The sequence below is a fragment of the Scyliorhinus torazame genome, unplaced genomic scaffold, assembly GCF_047496885.1.
Source record: "Scyliorhinus torazame isolate Kashiwa2021f unplaced genomic scaffold, sScyTor2.1 scaffold_211, whole genome shotgun sequence".
Classification (NCBI taxonomy): Eukaryota; Metazoa; Chordata; class Chondrichthyes; order Carcharhiniformes; family Scyliorhinidae; genus Scyliorhinus; species Scyliorhinus torazame.
Genome location: NW_027307938.1, coordinates 295875 through 317473, shown reverse-complemented (window position 1 = coordinate 317473; position 21599 = coordinate 295875). Strand labels below are relative to the sequence as shown.

Below are 21599 nucleotides of genomic sequence, written 5' to 3'. Positions count from 1 at the left end.
GAGAATGGGAAAGGAGAGAGAGAAAGCAAAAGGAGAGAGAGAATGGGAAAGGAGAGAGAGAATGCGGTGAAGGGGGAGGGAGAGAGAGAAGGGGACGGAGATTGGTAACGGTGCCTTGGAGTCTTGCTGGGCAGAGATGACCCGGAAAGTACCTCCCGAAAGAAGCAGCCGCTGGGTTTTAAATCCATCCCCCACTTGTGAAGCTGGTGGGAGAGGGACGGGAATTGAAAGTTGTTTAAGGTGAAGTTTTATTCCTGGATAATTCTGCTGCCAGTTTTCCCCACACGGGGATGAATTGAGGGATTCAGTGTGATGTGCAGGAAGCATTTTGAGTTTATTGAGGTGTTGACTGGATTTCTCTCTCTGTCTCTCTCTGTCTGCCTGTCCACATTTTGGCCCACCTGTGAATTTTGTGTTGATAAAGATCCACCCTGGATAATGTTGCTGCCCAGCTTGTTTTAAAGAAGGATACAGCTCTGGGGAGGATCAGAGGATGCGGGGGGGGAACAGGTTACTGAGTTGCATGGTCAGCCGTGATAATGAATGGCAGAGCAGGTTGGAAGGGCTGAATGGCCTGCTCCTGGTTTCAGTGTTTAAATTGTTCCCCTGTCTGTGACCAGGTTGTGTGTGTGTGTGGAATCGTGCTGTGCACTTGCCTGGTCTGGCTCCCTATTACTTACAAACACCCGCGAGCTGACTGTAAATGGGAAAGATTGAGGGAAAGAGGGAGGCTGGGAGAGGGAGAGGCAGACACAGAGAGAGAGAGATGGGGAAATGGAGGGAGGGAAGGGCAGCTGAACAGGGAGGGGCTGGGAATGGGGGTGTGAGGGGCTCAGGAAGGGTAGTGGAAAGAGACAGAGTGTCAGGGTGGGGGTGTCCACCGCTGCCGTGGGGCTGTTACTGGGATCTTGCTGTGCGGAACTGCCTTCATTGCGACTGTAATCGATTCATTGACTGGAGAGGGTTTGGGATGTGATTGTGGAATGTTAAACACTGACACATGTCCCGTGTGGCGGCACTTTATTCAGAATGATAAGACATGAACATTTCGAAGGACATTTCGATCGAGCGCTGACAAGGGCCTAGAATGTAAAAGGCTGTGACTGGAAGGGGGCTTAAATTGCCAATCAGAACAGGGCCTATGTCTTGGTGTCAGTAATGTCACATTTACATGTAAAAGGCCAGGGACCATTTCAATTCACTTTACTGAGTTTCTGAGTGTAGAATGTTCTTGTCTCTCTGCCCTTCCAGATTTCTCTCTGTTGGAGAGAATTGGGCGGCTGTGACACCCAACGTGTGGTAACACTCAAGGCTCTGGGCCTAGTGCTGGGCAGAGGGATTGGAGCAGATTAGAGTATTTACACTTGTCTCTCCAGGCTTGGTGGGTGGAAGGGCCAGTTCTGTACGGTCTGATTCTGTGGAGATCCGGCTCAGAGAGGGATAGAGAGAGAGAGCAATGAAATGAGAGAGAGGGAGAGAGAGAAATGAAATGAGAGAGAGGGAGAGAGAGAAATGAAATGAGAGAGAAAGAGAGAGATGGAGGCAGAGGTAAGTGTGGAAGTTGAAGGCTGGGGATGTGAAGGGGATCTGGTGGGGTGGGGGAGAGAGACAGAGAGTGTGGGAGGGGTGTCCTGCACCATCGTGGTACTGCCAGTGGGATCTTGCTGTGTAGAATTGCCTTCATTGCTCATGTACACTGACTGGAGGGGTGATTGGATCCGATTGTGCAATTAGGATGGAGGTAGGGGAGAGTGCAAAGCCAGAGGGAGCGGAGAGAGAGAGACAAGAGTCGTGGCTGGGGGGTAGAGTCAGGGTCCAGCTTCCTCCTCCCCCCCCCCTCCTTGTGCCCACACAACCCACCCCATATTCCTCGCACGGCGACAGTGTCCACACTGGGGGGGGTGGGGAATGTTGGAGGCTGTGTGGGTGAAAGAGAGCCAGTGAGGCGATGGCGTGGGAGGGGTATCCAGAGACAGCAAAGCAGAGGTGGACATTGGTTGGTGGGTCAAGGGAGGGGGAGGGGATAAAGACACAGGATCTGACGGTCTCCAGTGTGGGATCTTGCTGTGTGAGGCTGAGGGAAATATTGACGTGGAGCGGTGGGGCTGGAGAATCAATCTCCACTTGGGAGAGGCGAGCTTTGATCAGGAATAGTCAGCGCGGCAGAGGGAGGCCGTGCTGAACAAATGGGACTGAATTATTGGAGGAGGTGACCAGATGAGGGTGGTGCAGTTGATGTAGTTTATCTGGGTTGCAGCCAAGCCACTGACAAGGCCCCACATGGGAGACTGACAAAGAAGTCAAATGCACATGGGAGATGGGGTAACTTGGAAGCAGAACTGAGTTAGTGATAGGAGACAGAGGGTGGTGGGAGAAGGCTGTTTGTGTGACTGGAGGCCAGTCACAGAGTGAAAGATGTTTACAGCATGGAAACGGTCCCTTCGGCCCAGCTTGTCCGTGCCGCCCAGTTTCTATCACTAAGCTAGTCCCACTTGCCCGCATTTGGCCCATATCCCTCTGTACCCACCCTGCCCACGGATGGGAGGGTTCTTGCCCCCCTAGACCCCGCCCCACATTCCTCGCACAACAGCTGCGGCTATTCTCACCTCAAACTCTTTTTTTTCAAATCCGGCCGATCCCACACTGGAGTGTGTGTGTGTATGGGGGGGGGATCCTGCTGTGCGAGGATGAGGGACATATTGAAGTGGAGTAAGAGGGGGTAGTTTGTTTGGAGAGAGGTAAATGTTCTCGGGTGTTTGTGGGATCTGACTGTGCACTGCCACTGTACCATGGAATATACAGACTTCCAAGTGTTTGGGAGAGGTGACTGATGGAAGGGGAAGTGTCCGTATTAATACTGAATGAGGAAACAGCAGCAAGCCTGGAGCCAGTGGCTCGGGAGACATTTTTGACAGTAAAATTCTCTCGTCCCACATTGTTGTAATGATGTAAAGATGTTCCAGCTGTGCAGTGATTGAGTAGCAGGTGCTACATCGGTGTTGTAATAGGTTAGCGGGTGCCCCATCAGTGCTGTAATTAATAATTGTGCTCGCTCAGTGTTGTAATTGGGTATTGGGTGCTCCCTCAGTGTTGTAATTGGGTATCGGGTGCTCCCTCAGTGTTGTAATTGGGTATCGGGTGCCCCCTCAGTGTTGTAATTGGGTATCGGGTGCTCCCTCACTGTTGTAATTGGGTATCGGGTGCTCCCTCAGTATTGTAATTGGGTATCGGGTGCACCCTCAGTGTTGTAATTGGGTATCGGGTGCTCTGTCAATGTTGTAATTGGGTATCGGGTGCTCTGTCAGTGTTGTAATTGGGTATCGGGAGCTCCCTCAGTGTTGTAATTGGGTATCGGGTGCTCCCTCAGTGTTGTAATTGGGTATCGGGTGCTCCCTCACTGTTGTAATTGGGTATCGGGTGCTCCCTCAGTGTTGTAATTGGGTATCGGGTACTCCCTCAGTGTTGTAATTGGTTTTCGGGTGCTCCCTCAGTGTTGTAATTGGTTATCGGGTGCTCCCTCAGTGTTGTAATTGGTTATCGGGTGCCCCCTCAGTGTTGTAATTGGTTATCGGGTGCTCCCTCAATGTTGTAATTGGTTATCGGGTGCCCCCTCAGTGTTGTAATTGGTTTTCGGGTGCTCCCTCAGTGTTGTAATTGAGTATCGGGTGCTCCCTCAGTGTTGTAATTGGTTATCGGGTGCCCCCTCAGTGTTGTAATTGGGTATCGGGTGCTCCCTCAGTGTTGTAATTGGCTATCGGGTGTTCCCTCAGTGTTGTAATTGCGTATCCGGTGCACCCTCAGTGTTGTAATTGGGTATTGGGTGCTCCCTCAGTATTGTAATTGGGTATCGGGTGCTCTGTCAGTGTTGTAATTGAGTATCGGATGCCCCTTCAGTGTTGTAATTGGCTATCGGGTGCTCCCTCAGTGTTGTAATTGGCTATCGGGTGCTCCCTCAGTGTTGTAATTGGCTATCGGGTGCTCTGTCAGTGTTGTAATTGGGTATCGGGTGCTCTGTCAGTGTTGTAATTGGTTATCGGATGCCCCCTCAGTGTTGTAATTGGGTATCGGGTGCTCCCTCAGTGTTGTAATTGGCTATCGGGTGCTCCCTCAGTGTTGTAATTGGTTATCGGGTGCTCTGTCAGTGTTGTAATTGAGTATCGGGTGTTCCCTTAGTGTTGTAATTGGGTATTGGGTGCTTTCTCTGTGTTGTAATTGGTTATCGGGTGCTCCCTCAGTGTTGTAATTGGGTATCGGGTGCTCCCTCAGTGCTGTAATTGGGTATAGGCTGCTCCCTCAATGTTGTAATTGGTTTTCGGGTGCTCCCTCAGTGTTGTAATTGGTTATCGGGTGCTCCCTCAGTGTTGTAATTGGTTGTCGGGTGCTCCCTCAGTATTGTAATTGGGTACAGGCTGCTCCCTCAGTGTTGTAATTGGTTATCGGGTGCTCTCTCAGTATTGCAATTGGGTATTCAGTGCTCCCTCAGTGTTGTAAATGGGTATCGGCTGCTCCCTCAGTGTTGTAATTGGGTATCGGGTGCTCTCTGTGTTGTAATTGGTTTTCGGGTGCTCCATTAGTGTTGTAATTGGGTATCGGGTGCCCCCTCAGTGTTGGAATTGGGTTGGGTGCTCCCTCAGTGTTGTAATTGTGTATTGGGTGCACCCTCAGTGTTGTAATAGTTTTTTGTGTGATCCCTCAGTGTTGTAATTGGTTATCGGGTGCTCCCTCAGTGCTGTAATTGGTTGTCGGGTGCTCCCTCGGTGTTGTAATTGGGTACAGGCTGCTCCCTCAGTGTTGTAATTGGGTAGCGGGTGCTCCCTCAGTGTTGGAATTGGGTTGGGTGCTCCCTCAGTGTTGTAATTGTGTATTGGGTGCTCCCTCAGTGTTGTAATTGGGTACAGGCTGCTCCCTCAGTGTTGTAATTGGGTAGCGGGTGCTCCCTCAGTGTTGGAATTGGGTTGGGTGCTCCCTCAGTGTTGTAATTGTGTATTGGGTGCTCCCTCAGTGTTGTAATAGTTTTTTGTGTGATCCCTCAGTGTTGTAATTGGTTATCGGGTGCTCCCTCAGTGCTGTAATTGGTTGTCGGGTGCTCCCTCAGTGTTGTAATTGGGTAGCGGGTGCTCCCTCAGTGTTGGAATTGGGTTGGGTGCTCCCTCAGTGTTGTAATTGGTTATCGGGTGCTCCCTCAGTGCTGTAATTGGTTGTCGGGTGCTCCCTCAGTGTTGTAATTGGGTATCGGGTGCTCCCTCAGTGCTGTAATTGGGTACAGGCTGCTCCCTCAGTGTTGTAATTGGTTTTCGGGTGCTCCCTCAGTGTTGTAATTGGGTATCGGGTGCTCCCTCGGTGTTGGAATTGGGTTGGGTGCTCCCTCAGTGTTGTAATTGTGTATTGGGTGCTCCCTCAGTGTTGTAATAGTTTTTTGTGTGATCCCTCAGTGTTGTAATTGGTTATCGGGTGCTCCCTCAGTGTTGTAATTGGCAATCGGGTGCTCTGTCAGTGTTGTAATTGGGTATCGGGTGCTCTGTCAGTGTTGTAATTGGGTATCGGGTGCTCCCTCAGTGTTGTAATTGGCTATCGGGTGCTCCCTCAGTGTTGTAATTGGTTATCGGGTGCTCTGTCAGTGTTGTAATTGAGTATCGGGTGTTCCCTTAGTGTTGTAATTGGGTATTGGGTGCTCTCTCTGTGTTGTAATTGGGTATCGGGTGCTCCCTCAGTGCTGTAATTGGGTATAGGCTGCTCCCTCAGTGTTGTAATTGGTTTTCGGGTGCTCCCTCAGTGTTGTAATTGGGTATCGGGTGCTCCCTCGGTGTTGGAATTGGGTTGGGTGCTCCCTCAGTGTTGTAATTGTGTATTGGGTGCTCCCTCAGTGTTGTAATAGTTTTTTGTGTGATCCCTCAGTGTTGTAATTGGTTATCGGGTGCTCCCTCAGTGCTGTAATTGGTTATCGGGTGCTCCCTCAGTGCTGTAATTGGTTGTCGGGTGCTCCCTCAGTGTTGTAATTGGGTACAGGCTGCTCCCTCAGTGTTGTAATTGGTTATCGGGTGCTCCCTCAGTGTTGTAATTGGTTGTCGGGTGCTCCCTCAGTATTGTAATTGGGTACAGGCTGCTCCCTCAGTGTTGTAATTGGTTATCGGGTGCTCTCTCAGTATTGCAATTGGGTATTCAGTGCTCCCTCAGTGTTGTAAATGGGTATCGGCTGCTCCCGCAGTGTTGTAATTGGGTATCGGGTGCTCTCTGTGTTGTAATTGGTTTTCGGGTGCTCCATTAGTGTTGTAATTGGGTATCGGGTGCCCCCTCAGTGTTGGAATTGGGTTGGGTGCTCCCTCAGTGTTGTAATTGTGTATTGGGTGCTCCCTCAGTGTTGTAATAGTTTTTTGTGTGATCCCTCAGTGTTGTAATTGGTTATCGGGTGCTCCCTCAGTGCTGTAATTGGTTGTCGGGTGCTCCCTCAGTGTTGTAATTGGGTACAGGCTGCTCCCTCAGTGTTGTAATTGGGTAGCGGGTGCTCCCTCAGTGTTGGAATTGGGTTGGGTGCTCCCTCAGTGTTGTAATTGGGTACAGGCTGCTCCCTCAGTGTTGTAATTGGGTAGCGGGTGCTCCCTCAGTGCTGTAATTGGGTATAGGCTGCTCCCTCAGTGTTGTAATTGGTTTTCGGGTGCTCCCTCAGTGTTGTAATTGGGTATCGGGTGCTCCCTCGGTTTTGGAATTGGGTTGGGTGCTCCCTCAGTGTTGTAATTGTGTATTGGGTGCTCCCTCAGTGTTGTAATAGTTTTTTGTGTGATCCCTCAGTGTTGTAATTGGTTATCGGGTGCTCCCTCAGTGTTGTAATTGGTTATCGGGTGCTCCCTCAGTGCTGTAATTGGTTGTCGGGTGCTCCCTCAGTGTTGTAATTGGGTACAGGCTGCTCCCTCAGTGTTGTAATTGGGTAGCGGGTGCTCCCTCAGTGTTGGAATTGGGTTGGGTGCTCCCTCAATGTTGTAATTGGTTATCGGGTGCTCCCTCAGTGCTGTAATTGGTTGTCGGGTGCTCCCTCAGTGTTGTATCGGGTGCTCCCTCGGTGTTGGAATTGGGTTGGGTGCTCCCTCAGTGTTGTAATTGTGTATTGGGTGCTCCCTCAGTGTTGTAATAGTTTTTTGTGTGATCCCTCAGTGTTGTAATTGGTTATCGGGTGCTCCCTCAGTGTTGTAATTGGTTATCGGGTGCTCCCTCAGTGCTGTAATTGGTTATCGGGTGCTCTCTCAGTGTTGTAATTGGGTACAGGCTGCTCCCTCAGTGTTGTAATTGGGTATCAGGTGCTCCCTCAGGGCTGTAATTGTGAAGCAGAGGGGCTGAAAGTGTCTCAGTCCTCAGCAGCGGCAGGGAGGTGAATAGACTCGATAGGTACAGGTGCTTCAGGAGGGACAGAGGTGCAGGAAAGAGAGGAGGGGGAAGTGCTTTGATCAAGGGGAGCCTCACGGGAATAGTCAAGAGATGAAATAACCGGGGAATCATCCAGCGATGTTTTGTGGGTGAACCAAGTATGGGATGGTGACCTCATTGGGATTGTACCCAAATAGTCAACAGCAATTAGCAGATGAAACTTGCAGGAGGAATAGGGTGGTCACACTAGGGGATTTTAATTTTCCTAATACAGTCTCTGTCAAGGTTGTGGAGGGAGGGTGAGGGAAAGAGTGTGCAAGAGGGTAGCGGGAGTCTGAGGGGGAGAGGGTAGGGGGAGTCTGAGGGGGAAGGGGGAGTCTGAGGGGGAGAGTGTAGGGGGATTCCGAGGGGGAAGGGGGAGTCTGAGGGGGAAGAGGGTAGGGGGAGTCTGAGGGGGAAGGGTGAGTCTGAGGCGAGGTGCAATATGGTTAAGGGATACAGAAGGGGTTGGGTGGGAAATGTCTAGTTTACCATGTTGATGGTTATGTTATTATTGCTTTTGTTATTGCTATAAAAATTTTGCAAGTACTTCAATAAAAATATTTTATTAAAAGCAACAAAATTGTGCATCGCCTGGCGTGTTTATAAAATGGGTTATATAACACAGATTGGGGCAGTCCCAGAATGTTGCTGTGCCTTTATTATTTCAATAACGCTTTGCGGTAATCAATTTCCAGCTTTCTCTTTCTCCCCGAGGAGAGTTGATTTTGAAGCTTGCACGACGCAAAGAGAATCTTTCCTCGGCGAGGAATCCTCAGACAGGAGTTCTAACCTGAGAGAAACAGAATAAATGTCAATGTATCTTTGTCCATCATGATTGGGGTTTCATTATTCTGATGGGCCCTCAAGCGGTGGGCTGTGTTTTGTTTTTTTGGGAGGGGGGCAGGAGTCTCAGTGTCTCTGGGGGGAGTGGGAGACCGGTGACATTTTCACACCGAGGGTTGGGTGAGTTATTCCAGTGAACAAGATGGAGAGTGGGAGCAGGAGGGAACGCAGCCTCAGGAGGGGATTAAGGAGGTGGAGAGTGGGAGTAGGAGGGAACGCAGCCTCAGGAGGGGATTAAGGAGGTGGAGAGTGGGAGCAGGAGGGAACGCAGCCTCAGGAGGGGATTAAGGAGGTGGAGAGTGGGAGCAGGAGGGAACGTAGCCTCAGGAAGGGATTAAGGAGGTGGAGAGTGGGAGCAGGAGGGAATGCAGCCCGAGGAGGGGAGTAAGGAGTCGAGTGGGAGCAGGAGGGGTCTGGTGACGAAACCCCCCCCCCCACCTCTATCCATTTTGGCAATAAAATAATTTTTGGGGGTAAAATGTTTTTGGGAGGGGGTGGATAAGTTTGGGAGGGGGTAATTGAGGGGGGGGTAATGACATTTGGGGGGAGAATAAAATGGGGGGGGCAAATTTGGGAAAGGAATAAATTGGGGGGAGGAAATTATGGGGTGGGCGAATTGTGGGGGGGATAAAATGGGGGGAATAAAATTGAGGGAGCAATAAATTGGGGGGAAATTATGGGGGTGGGGGGAGATAAATGGGGGGGGAGATAAATGGGGGGGGGAGATAAATGGGGGGGGAGATAAATGGGGGGGGGAGATAAATGGGGGGGGGAGATAAATGGGGGGGGGAGATAAATGGGGGGGAGATAAATGGGGGGGGGGGGAGATAAATGGGGGGGGGGAGATAAATGGGGGGGGGGAGATAAATGGGGGGGGGGGGAGATAAATGGGGGGGGGGGGGAGATAAATGGGGGGGGAGATAAATGGGGGGGAGATGAATGGGGGGGGAGATGAATGGGGGGGGAGATGAATGGGGGGGGAGATGAATGGGGGGGGAGATGAATGGGGGGGGAGATGAATGGGGGGGGAGATGAATGGGGGGGGAGATGAATGGGGGGGGAGATGAATGGGGGGGGAGATGAATGGGGGGGGGGAGATGAATGGGGGGGGGGGAGATGAATGGGGGGGGGGGAGATGAATGGGGGGGGGAGATGAATGGGGGGGGGGAGATGAATGGGGGGGGGAGATGAATGGGGGGGGGAGATGAATGGGGGGGGGGAGATGAATGGGGGGGGGGAGATGAATGGGGGGGGGGAGATGAATGGGGGGGGGGAGATGAATGGGGGGGGGGAGATGAATGGGGGGGGAGATGAATGGGGGGGGAGATAAATTGGGGGGGGGGAGATAAATGGGGGGGGGAGATAAATTGGGGGGGGAGATAAATGGGGGGGGAGATAAATGGGGGGGGAGATAAATGGGGGGGGGGGAGATAAATGGGGGGGAGATAAATAGGGGGGGAGATAAATGGGGGGGAGATGAATGGGGGGGAGATGAATGGGGGGGGGGAGATGAATGGGGGGGGGGGAGATGAATGGGGGGGGGGGAGATAAATGGGGGGGGGGAGATAAATGGGGGGGGGGAGATAAATTGGGGGGGGGGGAGATAAATTGGGGGGGGGGATAAATTGGGGGGGGGGAGATAAATTGGGGGGGGGGGAGATAAATTGGGGGGGGGGGAGAAAACTGTGGGGGGGGAATAATATCTGGTGGAGGGGGGAGGAAAATAAAATTGGGGGGGGGTTGGCAGAACCCAGCAGGGGGGGGGGGTCCAGAATGAAACAGAAAGTATGTAGGCAAGACAGACAGAGATAAAAGACAGAGAGAGAAAGAAGGACAGAGAGAGGGTCAGAGAAAGACAGAGAGAGAAAGGACAGAGAGAGAGAGAGAAAGAAGGACTGAGAAAAACAGCGAGAGAAAGGCAGAGAGAGAGAAAGACAAAGAGAGAAAGAAGGACAGAGAGAGAAAGAAGGACAGAGAGAGAAAGAAGGACAGAGAGAGAAAGAAGGACAGAGAGAGAAAGAAGGACAGAGAGAGAAAGAAGGACAGAGAGAGAAAGAAGGACAGAGAGACAGACAGACAGAAAGAGAGAGAGAGAAAGACAGAGAAAGGACAGAGAGAAAGACAGAGCGAGAAAGAAGGACAGCGAGAAAGAAGGACAGAGCGCGAGAGAGAGAGGCAGAGAGAGAGAGAGAGGCAGAGAGAGAGAGAGAGAAAGGCAGAGAGAGAGAGAGAGAAAGGCAGAGAGAGAGAGAGAGAAAGGCAGAGAGAGAGAGAGAAAGGCAGAGAGAGAGAGAGAAAGGCAGAGAGAGAGAGAGAAAGGCAGAGAGAGAGAGAGAAAGGCAGAGAGAGAAAGGCAGAGAGAGAAAGGCAGAGAGAGAGAGAGAGAGAGAAAGGCAGAGAGAGAGAGAGAAAGGCAGAGAGAGAGAGAGAGAGAGAGAAAGGCAGAGAGAGAGAGAGAGAGAAAGGCAGAGAGAGAGAGAGAGAGAGAGAAAGACAGAGAGAGAGAAAGACAGAGAGAGAGAAAGACAGAGAGAGAGAAAGACAGAGAGAGAGAAAGACAGAGAGAGAGAAAGACAGAGAGAGAGAAAAGACAGAGAGAAAAGACAGAGAGAGAAAGGCACAGAGAGAAAAGACAGAGAAATAAAGAAAAGACACAGAATGAGAAAAGTGGGAGAGAAAGATAGAGTCAGACAGAGAGAGAGACAGAGACAGAGAGAGAGACAGAGATAGAGAGATGGCGACGGTGAGAAAGTCAACGTGGAGAAAAGCTGGATCATACATGGTAATGGAATTAAAGACAGATTGAAGTAGGAACAAGACAGGGAGAGAGAGAGAGATTGGGTGGAATGCAGTAAGAGAGAGAGAGAGTGGATTGGAAAGAGACAGTCAATAGCAGAATGAGGCAGGAATCAAAGAGATAGATATTGGAGTTTAATACTCACCGTTCCACATGATTTCCATGGCTTGATTCACCCTCAGCTCAGCCTCGGTGGTGGGGAGAGAGATCGGTCATGAGTGTACTGTGGGGTGTAAAGTATCAGAGCTGGGACTCCATGCTCACACACACACATTCACACACAGAGCTAAGACACCTATACTTACCAAGTCCACATGGTAAAGAGAGAGAAAATGGATCCCTACTCTTTAAATACCCCCAATGAGTCACAAAAAGAATCCCCACCTCCCCACTAATGGCACCCAATCAGCTCACAGTTATCCTCACCTGAACACACCTCCTCCAGGTATGGGCCAGACCAAGCGAAACCTCAGAGATTGGGGAGGGGGGGGGTGTTGTCGCCCCTGCTCGATGGATTCTCCCAGGGCTGTGTCTCTCCCTCTCTTGCCCCTCATCTCATCCACAATGCAGATCCCAATGAACACCATCTACAACTGGCCATTACAGCTTCATCATCTTCGACTACAGAAGGTAGAGCCAATCGTGATTTGCTGCTTTATGTTAACTTTCCACAGACAGCCATTTCTTCCAAACAATCTTGCTGCTTTTACAGTGGCAGCTCACGTTTATAAATTGACCTCTTTGTTTAATGTGTCTGTGTGTGTGTCTGTGCCTGTGTGTGTGTGTCCCTGTGCCTGTGTGTGTGTCCCTGTGCCTGTGTGTGTGTGTCCCTGTGCCTGTGTGTGTGTCCCTGTGCCTGTGTGTGTGTGTCCCTGTGCCTGTGTGTGTGTGTGTGTCCCTGTGCCTGTGTGTGTCTCTTTGTGTCTGTGCTGAACATTCACATTTAGGCAGTCGCTACAGTTTAGAGCTGGAAAACGATACACATTGCAGAATCTTAGCACTCGCTGCAACGGGGAGAGATCTGATGCTGCAAATGTGCCTGAAACAAGTAGCCTGAGAGATGCAGGCGGCTCAGCTCTCTGTAAACTGTACCTCACACACACTCAGCTCCTGTGTCACAGGCAATCCAGGCCCAGCTCTCTGTAAACTGGACCCCACACACACTCAGCTCCTGTGTCACAGGCAATCCAGGCCCAGCTCTCTGTAAACTGGACACCACACACACTCAGCTCCTGTGTCACAGGCAATCCAGGCCCAGCTCTCTGTAAACTGTACCTCACACACACTCAGCTCCTGTGTCACAGGCAATCCAGGCCCAGCTCTCTGTAAACTGGACCGCACACACACTCAGCTCCTGTGTCACAGGCAATCCAGGCCCAGCTCTCTGTAAACTGGACCCCACACACTCAGCTCCTGTGTCACAGGCAATCCAAGCCCAGCTCTCTGTAAACTGGACCCCACACACTCACTCAGCTAAACAACTCCTGTGTCACAGGCAATCCAGGCCCAGCTCTCTGTAAACTGGACCCCACACACACTCAGCTGGACAACAGGTCCTGTGTCACAGGCAACTCAGGCCCAGCTCTCTGTAAACTGGACCCCACACACACACTCAGCTGGACAACAGGTCCTGTGTCACAGGCAATCCAGGCCCAGCTCTCTGTAAACTGGACCCCACACACTCACTCAGCTAGACAACAACTCCTGTGTCACAGGCAATCCAGGCCCAGCTCTCTGTAAACTGGACCCCACACACACTCAGCTGGACAACAGGTCCTGTGTCAATCGCAATCCAGGCTCAGCTCTCTGTAAACTGGACCCCACACACACTCAGCTACACAACAACTCCTGTGTCACAGGCAATCCAGGCTCAGCTCTCTGTAAACTGGACCCCACACACACTCAGCTACACAACAACTCCTGTGTCACAGGCAATCCAGGCTCAGCTCTCTGTAAACTGGACCCCACACACACTCAGCTACACAACAACTCCTGTGTCACAGGCAATCCAGGCTCAGCTCTCTGTAAACTGGACCCCACACACACTCAGCTGGACAACAGGTCCTGTGTCACAGGCAATCCAGGCCCAGCTCTCTGTAAACTGGACGCCACACACACTCAGCTGGACAACAGGTCCTGTGTCACTCGCAATCCAGGCTCAGCTCTCTGTAAACTGGACCCCACACACACTCAGCTGGACAACAGGTCCTGTGTCACTCGCAATCCAGGCCCAGCTCTCTGTAAACTGGACGCCACACACACTCAGCTGGACAACAGGTCCTGTGTCACTCGCAATCCAGGCTCAGCTCTCTGTAAACTGGACCCCACGCACACTCAGCTGGACAACAGGTCCTGTGTCACTCGCAATCCAGGCTCAGCTCTCTGTAAACTGGACCCCACACACACTCAGCTGGACAACAGGTCCTGTGTCACAGGCAATCCAGGCCCAGCTCTCTATAAACTGGACCCCACACACTCAGCTGGACAACAGGTCCTGTGTCACTCGCAATCCAGTCCCAGCTCTCTATAAACTGGACCCCACACACACTCAGCTGGACAACAGGTCCTGTGTCACAAGCAATCCAGGCTCAGCTCTCTATAAACTGGACCCCACACACACTCAGCTGGATAACAGGTCCTGTGTCACTCGCAATCCAGGCGACTCATTTGAAAAATAAAAATGAAAATCGCTTATTGTCACAAGTAGGCTTCAAATGACGTTACTGTGAAAAGCCCCTAGTCGCCCCATTCCGGCACCTTTCGGGGAGGCTGCTACGGGAATTGAACCGTGCTGCTGGCCTGCCTTGCTCTGCATTCGAAGCCAGCAATTTAACCCTGAAATCTGTGAGGCTTTATTCCATGACGATCACATTGCCCCGAAAGTTGACTCCATGTGAATACAGTGTGTGTGGCACTGCAAGGGACTCCAATACACTGACCCATTGGTTAGGTTAACAATCTTCATTTACTACCCAACATTCTCCCATGTGTGCTGTGTGACACACATCATACTGACAGCTCTCCATCCACAGCATCATGCAGCCACTTCCCTGCCTCCCACACTGTGTGCTGACAGCTCGGATATGTGTGGACCCCTGTCACTGTAGCAAAGTCACTCTGCTGGACTCTCCCTGTGGGAGAGTCATCCTCACTCATTTCCACTTAAACAGGCTGCTGCGAACATAACTCAGTAGAAACAGTCTTCAGCCCTCTGCTCAGGAGCTGGGCTGGTCACACACACCCTCAATATACTCAACAGACACACAGCAGGAGACAGGTCTCTAACCTGCTTTTTATTGTAAGAAGTCTTACAACACCTCTTCCTTCACCTGAGGAAGGAGCAGTGGTCCGAAAGCTAGTGAAACTAACCTGTTGGACTTTAACGTGGTGTTAGACTTCTCACTGAGCCCAGGACAGTCCCAAACCAGCATCTCCACATCATGGCTGCTCTTTGTTATTCATTTCTCACAGGTTGGAGGCCCCTCTGGGACAGGGACAGCATTTTATAATCCATCCCTATTTGCTGCTGGCTATGGTTAGAATATCACACACACTCACAGATCTTCATCGACACACAGTCACACAAACATATTCACACACACACACTCACACACACACAAGCACTCACACACACATACATATGCTCACGTGCACTGACATGCTGGCCAGACACATACATTTTCACACACACCTGCAGTAATATCGTCACATACGCAGATGGACACAAGCTCTCACACACTCACTTACACACACTCACATAAATCTTCACACACAAGCTCTCACACACAGCCTCACACACTCACACACACACTCGCTCACGTACCTTACCCACAGTTGCTGATCACTATTGCGTTGACGCTGACTTTAACTTGAATCAATTTCTTCCAAAAGTCCTGATTGCTTTTCCAAATGGAGCTAACATTTCCAAGCCAAAGTATTTGTTGTGTGTGGGGGCAAGTGTGTCTGGGTTACATGTTTCGTCTGTCCACAGACATTACCGGCAGAAACCTTTACACATTTCAGAATCATGAACAACTCGGTGGCAAGAGATTCAGAAGATCAAATGCTGCATTTTTCTGCCTCTGACAAGCAGCTCTGCAGAGGCACAGAGAGAGAGAGAGAGAGAGACCGTCTGGTGGGGAATGTCTGAATCACACACACACCTTTACCAATCTCCACCTAGTGGGGAATGTCTGAATCACACACACCTTTACCAAACTCCACCTGAGGAAGCTATATTGAGGAAGAGAGAGGTAGAGCGTGATAGAGAGTGTAAGAGATAGAGACAAGAAGGGGATAGACATATAGATGGAGGGATAGAAGATGTAAAGAGATGGCGCAAAATGGTAGAATAGAGAGAGTCAGATAGATGGAGCGAGATGGAGAAGATAAACAGATAGTGAGGGACATGGAGACGTAGAGACAGGTAGTGTGGTAGTCCGATACAAATGTGAGAGACAGTAAGGGGATAGTAGTAATGTTGCAGTTATAGACAGATAGAGAGATAGAGAAAGCGAGAGACAGTGAGACAGAGGAAATGGAGAGAGGTAGAGAGAGGGGTAGAGATGCAGGAAGAGATAGATAGAGTGATGGAAAGTCAAAGGAGGAGAAATATAGAGAGCGTTGGAAAGGCAGATAGAGAGATTGAGGCAGAGAGCGAGATAGAGAGATTGAGGCAGAGAGCTAGTGATGCAGAGAGGTAGGGAGAGAGTTGGAGAGATAAAGATGTTGAGATAGTATGAAAGAGACAGATATTGAGTCAGCGAGGTATAGAGGTGTACGGAGAGATACAGAGATAGTACAGTAATGAGGTAGGGAAAGATAGAGGTAGAGAAATAGAGACAGAGAGAAATTGAGAGAGATGGAGAGATAGAGGGAGAGATTCAGATAGAGATATAGACAGAAGAACAGATGGAGGACGAGATGGAAGTAGAAAGAGCGATGGGTGAGATCTAAAAATACGGGTAGAAAGATAAGGAGCTAGAGGCACAGAGAAATATAGAGAGGGATGGAGGGAAATAGAGGGATAGTGGGTGATGCATAATCAATGACTCTCGAGACAAGGTGAGTCATAACTAATAGGCTTTAATCTGCTAGAACTATACCCAGCAGCTTCGATACAGAAAGTGAAGGCTGCTGGGACGGCATTGGTTCTTATACTCCGCCTCTCAGGGTGGAGCTACGTACATCAGCCAATGGTAGACTCCTGGGTCTAGCCAATAGTCATCCACCTCTCAGGTACCGCAATACCTGGTATTACCACAGTGGGGTAATGGCGTGGAGAGAGATAGAACGAAATAGAGTGTAATACAGAGAGAGAGAGAGGTGAGGCAGTGAAGTTCAGGCATACAAAACAGTGAGATAAAATGAGGCAGTGAAAATGAGATAGCGAGATAGAGTCATCGAAAGATAAAGAGGTAGAGGGGGAGGGACGAGTGCGAGAGAGATAAAGTCAGAGGTGGAGAGACAGATGGACGTAGAGATATAGAGGAATAGAACGAGTAAGAAAAATATAACACTAGTTATACTGCAGGTAAAATCAGCAGGGACACTAACGGCATCCCTCACCTCAAACATCCTGCAGGAGGAACATTGCACTCCCTTCCCTGCCATCCCTCTAACTTTCTACCAAGATCTGGCTAACAACTAACTTAAATTTTTTTTAAAAATAATAATAATATAATATGGCACTTACCTCAGACCAATGGGTTTTATTATTAGGTTAGAGGAGGAGGGCGGGTGGGAGACACTACACGTGTAGTGTCTCGGGTTTCCTCTCCACCAGAATTTATTGGTGAGGGTCTTCCCAGAAGTCCGCGGGTCGAACTTCCTGTTCCCGCCTTAAAACACTTAAAACAGCAAAGAGGGACCAAAAAAGGCACCAGGTAAGTGTTTACCGCTGAAATTGACTAGCCTGCTCCTGTGAAGGTCTCCCAGAAATCACTTGCGCACTGCTCCCGCTGAAATTGACTCACCTGCTCCGCTCCCGCTGAAATCGACTGGCCTGCTCCTGCAAAGACAAGTGTTTTTAAAGGAGAGACTTACCTCCCAGAAATCACGGGCGTCATTCTCCGCCGGCGGGAGTCTCCATTTTGCCGGCGCCGGGGGGGGGGTTTCCCGACGGCGTGGGGCTGCCCCACAATGGGAAACCCCATTGACCGGCCGGTGTTACGGAGACTCCCGCCGGCCGGTCGGGGCTGAAATGTGGCGGGGCGGGTAGGAGAATTTCGCCCCACTTGCGCACTGCTCCCGCTGACTTTGACTCACCTGCTCCGCTCCCGCTGGAATTGACACATTCTCCCCGTGTCTGCGTGGGTTTCGCCCCCACAACCCAAAGATGTGCAGGCTCGGTGGATTGGCCGCGCTAAATTGCCCCTTAATTGGAAAAACCTGATTTGGGTACTCTAATTTAAAACGCTAGTATGGTTACTGGGTGATGTGAATATGATGTGGAGGCATGAGTTTCAGTGCCCTCTTTCTCGGCACAGGCGGAGGCACAATGCACCGAACGACCTTCTTCTGCACTGAAAATTCTGTGCATTCTAGGAGATCAGTTATGTTTCCAATCCTGATACTTCAATCCATTGAATTTAAATTGTCCCGGTTGAAGTTATGGAATTATATTCTTTGTACATTTGAATGAGGTATCGTTCCTCTGACAATCCCGTCCAACATTCAAGATATTTCACTGCATATACTGATGATTAGGTCCTGTTAAGATTAGTCGAAGTGATGTATCTATATACAGTGATTATTGCCAATGGTGCCTTTCCAAAATTATTGCCACAGAGCCCAGAAATATTTCACTTACTGGAGGTCAGAAGGAGGCAACAGTCACTCGTGTTGATTGCGAGGAGGATTCTGAGCTGAAATTCAATATGTTTCGGAGGACACGCTGTTCCGGCCAACTGCTGTGTGATCCGGTTTCCTGAAAAACATCCAATCTGAGAATCATTGAGGATGGAAGGAGGGGATTCTATCCTCGGCACGCCTGCCGGCTGCTCGTCCAGCTTTGCAACTGGACACCAGGCTCCTTCCCGCAGCATTTGAACTGTTTTATGTGCTTATTTAACTGGGATCAATAGCTCGCGTTACTAACATCAGCTTACAAATGCAAAATAAACTGCTATGTTCTTTTTACTTCTATGCAGCTCCCATTAAGGCAGGTGAGGATCATACTGTCGCGGAGAGACATAAGAAATCAGTCGCTCACACACAGCTTGGGCCGATGGGCAGTTCCTGCTCCTGAGAACGCAGCCTCACAAATTCAGCCTCTCCTGCTGCTTCTGCAACCAGGGGAAGCTCCAGCGGATGCCGTGCTGCAGTGGAAAGGGGAACTTAGCCCTGCCAGTTCAAGTACAAAAACCTGACCGAATGAAAGCAGTTGCAAAGTTGGCCTCACTGGAAACTGATGTCAAATGTGATTGATTCCTACCGCAATGTCCCCTGTGCTGGAGCCCATGTCCCCAGATGGAAGCCCTTGTTTAGCTCACTGCAGAGCCTGGCTCTGAGGAGGAGTGAAAGTGAAGGGCTGCCGTGAGCTGACAATGTAAAGCTGAGCCGGGTTTCCTCCAGCAGAGACACGTTTTCAAATCAACACCGAGTTTCCAAAACGGAATTTGCTTCGAAAATGATTGAAGTCGAACACGAGGTCTTATCTCCGGAAGCATCTTCAGCTGAGACAACTGCTCACACTCGTCCTAACAGCTGGAAAAGATACCTTTAGTTGGACCCAGGGAATCCAATGATCTGATGCCGTTCCATAAGAGCTTAAAAGAACAAGCACCTCTGAATGCGTCGACCGGCATCTAGATATTTCAGATCTTTATCATGGACGATCTGTTCTGAAAGTTCTCACTGTTATATCCGGATCTGTGACTAATTAGCCAAATAACGACCACAGTGCGACGAACCCCACAATACTCGGGCGTCAGTAACACTTAATGAAGTAAAAATGAAATGTTTGGCGCAGGAGTATAAATTTTCCTCATTCTGTAATTATAAAATCCGATGAGTACAACCTGTACTTTGTGAATTACATGTGGGAATCTGTACAGCAGACCGGGTAATGGATTCATGTTGTTCCAAATATGTATATAAACTTGGACAGGCCTGTGATCAGTGTCTGTACTGCCGTAGCCGTACTGGTCAATACTCTTCCTGGTTCTGGGTTATAATTCATTCCGCACTGTCTTGCTGTCCACTTGCCTTCTGGTCGAGACCAATTATTACGCCCAGGGTGCTGCAACTCCCTTCAGCGTTTTATCAGCCTATCCAACTGGCTAACTGGTATGACAATATTACAGTTTACAGGGACATACCAAATAGTTCAATATGCCTACCGTAGGCAGCACGTAGCATAGTGTTTAGTACAATTGCTTCACAGCTCCAGGGTCCCAGGTTCGATTCCGGCTTGGGTCACTGTCTGTGCGGAGTCTGCACATCCTCCTCGTGTCTGCGTGGGTTTCCTCCGGGTGCTCCGGTTTCCTCCCACAGTCCAAAGATGTGCAAGGTGGTGAATCGGCCAATGATAAATTGACCTTAGTTTGGGGTGAGGTTACTGGGTTATGGAGATAGGGTGAAGGTGCGGACCTTGCGTAGGGTGTACTTTCCAAGAGCCGGTGCAGACTCGATGGGCCGAATGGCCTCCTTCTGCACTGTAAATTCTATGATCGATTTGTTCATGTTAGAATTAGTCCATTTTTCAGCCATATTTTTACAGGAAACAGATTTTGTAATGAAATATTATCATGTCCCCATTGAGGCCCATGGAGGAACATATACGGCCTGTATGATGTAGGTTATTTAGTATAATCTGTGTATTTATTATCATGATCTGTAGTCAGAGTTTTGCCTCGATTTGGAGTTTGGAATGCAGAAGGCTTTGATGAACAATAGCTCAACTCACGGCCCATAGCCTTGAATGGTGCGACGTGCAAAGTGTTCATCCCGGTACTTTTAAAAACTTAGGTCAGGCGGCCTGACTCTACCCCACTTCCAGGCAGTGCATTCCAGATCGTCACCGCTCTTTGGGTGTCCTCCAATCTCCCCTAAACTCACCTGGAAATTGTGCCATCGTAAATGACCCGTCAACTCAGCGGAACAGCGGCACCTATCCTCCCTGTCCATGCCCCTCATGATAACAATACAAATCTTTATTAGTATCACAAGGAGGCCTACATTAACACTGCAATGAAGTTACTGTGAAAAGCCCCTAGTTGCCACATTCCAGCACCTGTTCCGTTACACAGAGGGAGAATTCAGAATGTCCAAATTACCTCAACAGTGTCTAATTCTAACATGAACACATAGGAATGTATAACTATCGCGCCATCCCCGTGTGGAAAATTGTCATACCACTTAACCATAATCTTCCACACCTCGATCAGGTCGACCCTCAGTCTTCGTTGCTCCTTCGAAAACACCCCAAGCCTATCCAACCTCACTTCATAACTAACACCTTCCATCTCAGGCATTATCCTGGTAAATCGCCTCTGCACTCCCTCCAGTGCAATCACATCCTTCTATAATGTGGCTAGCGGAATTGCACTCAGTACACACAGAAATGCATCTCCCTTCACTTGTCTCTTATTGTTCCAACTTTGACCTCCAATCCCAACTGAACATGAAACAATCAGACCGGCCGTCCATCACCCATTCTCCGTCTTGTGCCCATGCTTCTACAGATGGAAAATAGACAAAAAAACTGCTCCTCCTCCTCCGAACCTGCTTGAAACTGTTAACCATCTCTACTTCGGCCCCCTTGATGCTGACAGGGGTGTGTACAGTGTGTTGCTTCTTGACGTCTATGACCAGTTCTTTAGTTTTGCAGTCATTGAGGGAAGGATTGTTGTCGCTGCACCACGCCACGAGGTTGTCTCTCTCCCTCCTGTATTCTGACCCGGCGTTGTTCGAGATCCGACCCACTATTTTCGTGCCATCAACAAACCTGTAGATGGAGGTGGAAACAAATTTAGCCACACAGTCGTGTGTGTAGAGGAGGTATGTAGGGGGGTAAGTACGCAGCCTTGCGCCGCCCCGGTATTGAGGACTATTGTAAAGCATGTGTTCTTCTTTATTCTTACTGATTGTGTTCCATGGGTCAGCAAATCATGCATCTAGTTGCAGAGTGAGGAGCCAATTCCTCCGTTTTGGTGCTTTGATATGAGTTTGGCTGGGATTATGGTGTTGACGGTGGAGCTGTATTCAATAAATAGGAGTCGGATGTACATAGACCATAGAAAATACAGCACAGAACAGGCCCTTCGGCCCACGATGCTGTGCCGAACCTTTTTCCTAGATTGATCATAGATTATCATAGAATTCACAGAGCAGAAGGAGGCCATTCGGCCCCCTGAGTCTCCACCGGCTCTTGGAAAGAGCACCCTACCCAAACTCAACACACTCAGCTTGATGCCAGGGCCAATGGATGGTAGTCATTGAGGGACGTTGCCTGGTTATTCTCTGGCACCGGTGTGATGGTGTCTTCCTGCGGCAGGTGGGACCTCGGAGCGGATTAGGAACAGAATGAAGATGTCATCGAACACATCTGGGCGGTGCA

General features: G+C 49.8%; 2 long non-coding RNA genes across 2 annotated transcripts; one reads left to right on the top strand and one right to left on the bottom strand.

Annotated features, from left to right (window-relative positions):
• Positions 1 to 7945: 7945 nt before the first annotated feature.
• On the bottom strand, positions 7946 to 11341 carry LOC140405774 (uncharacterized). Its single transcript, XR_011938752.1, has 2 exons — positions 11184 to 11341; positions 7946 to 8188 (listed from the first exon to the last, which is right to left on the bottom strand). It is a non-coding gene; the product is annotated as an uncharacterized lncRNA (long non-coding RNA).
• Positions 11342 to 11487: 146 nt separating this feature from the next.
• LOC140405775 (uncharacterized) lies at positions 11488 to 19195 on the top strand. The gene is made up of 2 exons (XR_011938753.1): positions 11488 to 11668; positions 18190 to 19195. It is a non-coding gene; the product is annotated as an uncharacterized lncRNA (long non-coding RNA).
• The last annotated feature ends 2404 nt before the right edge of the window (positions 19196 to 21599 follow it).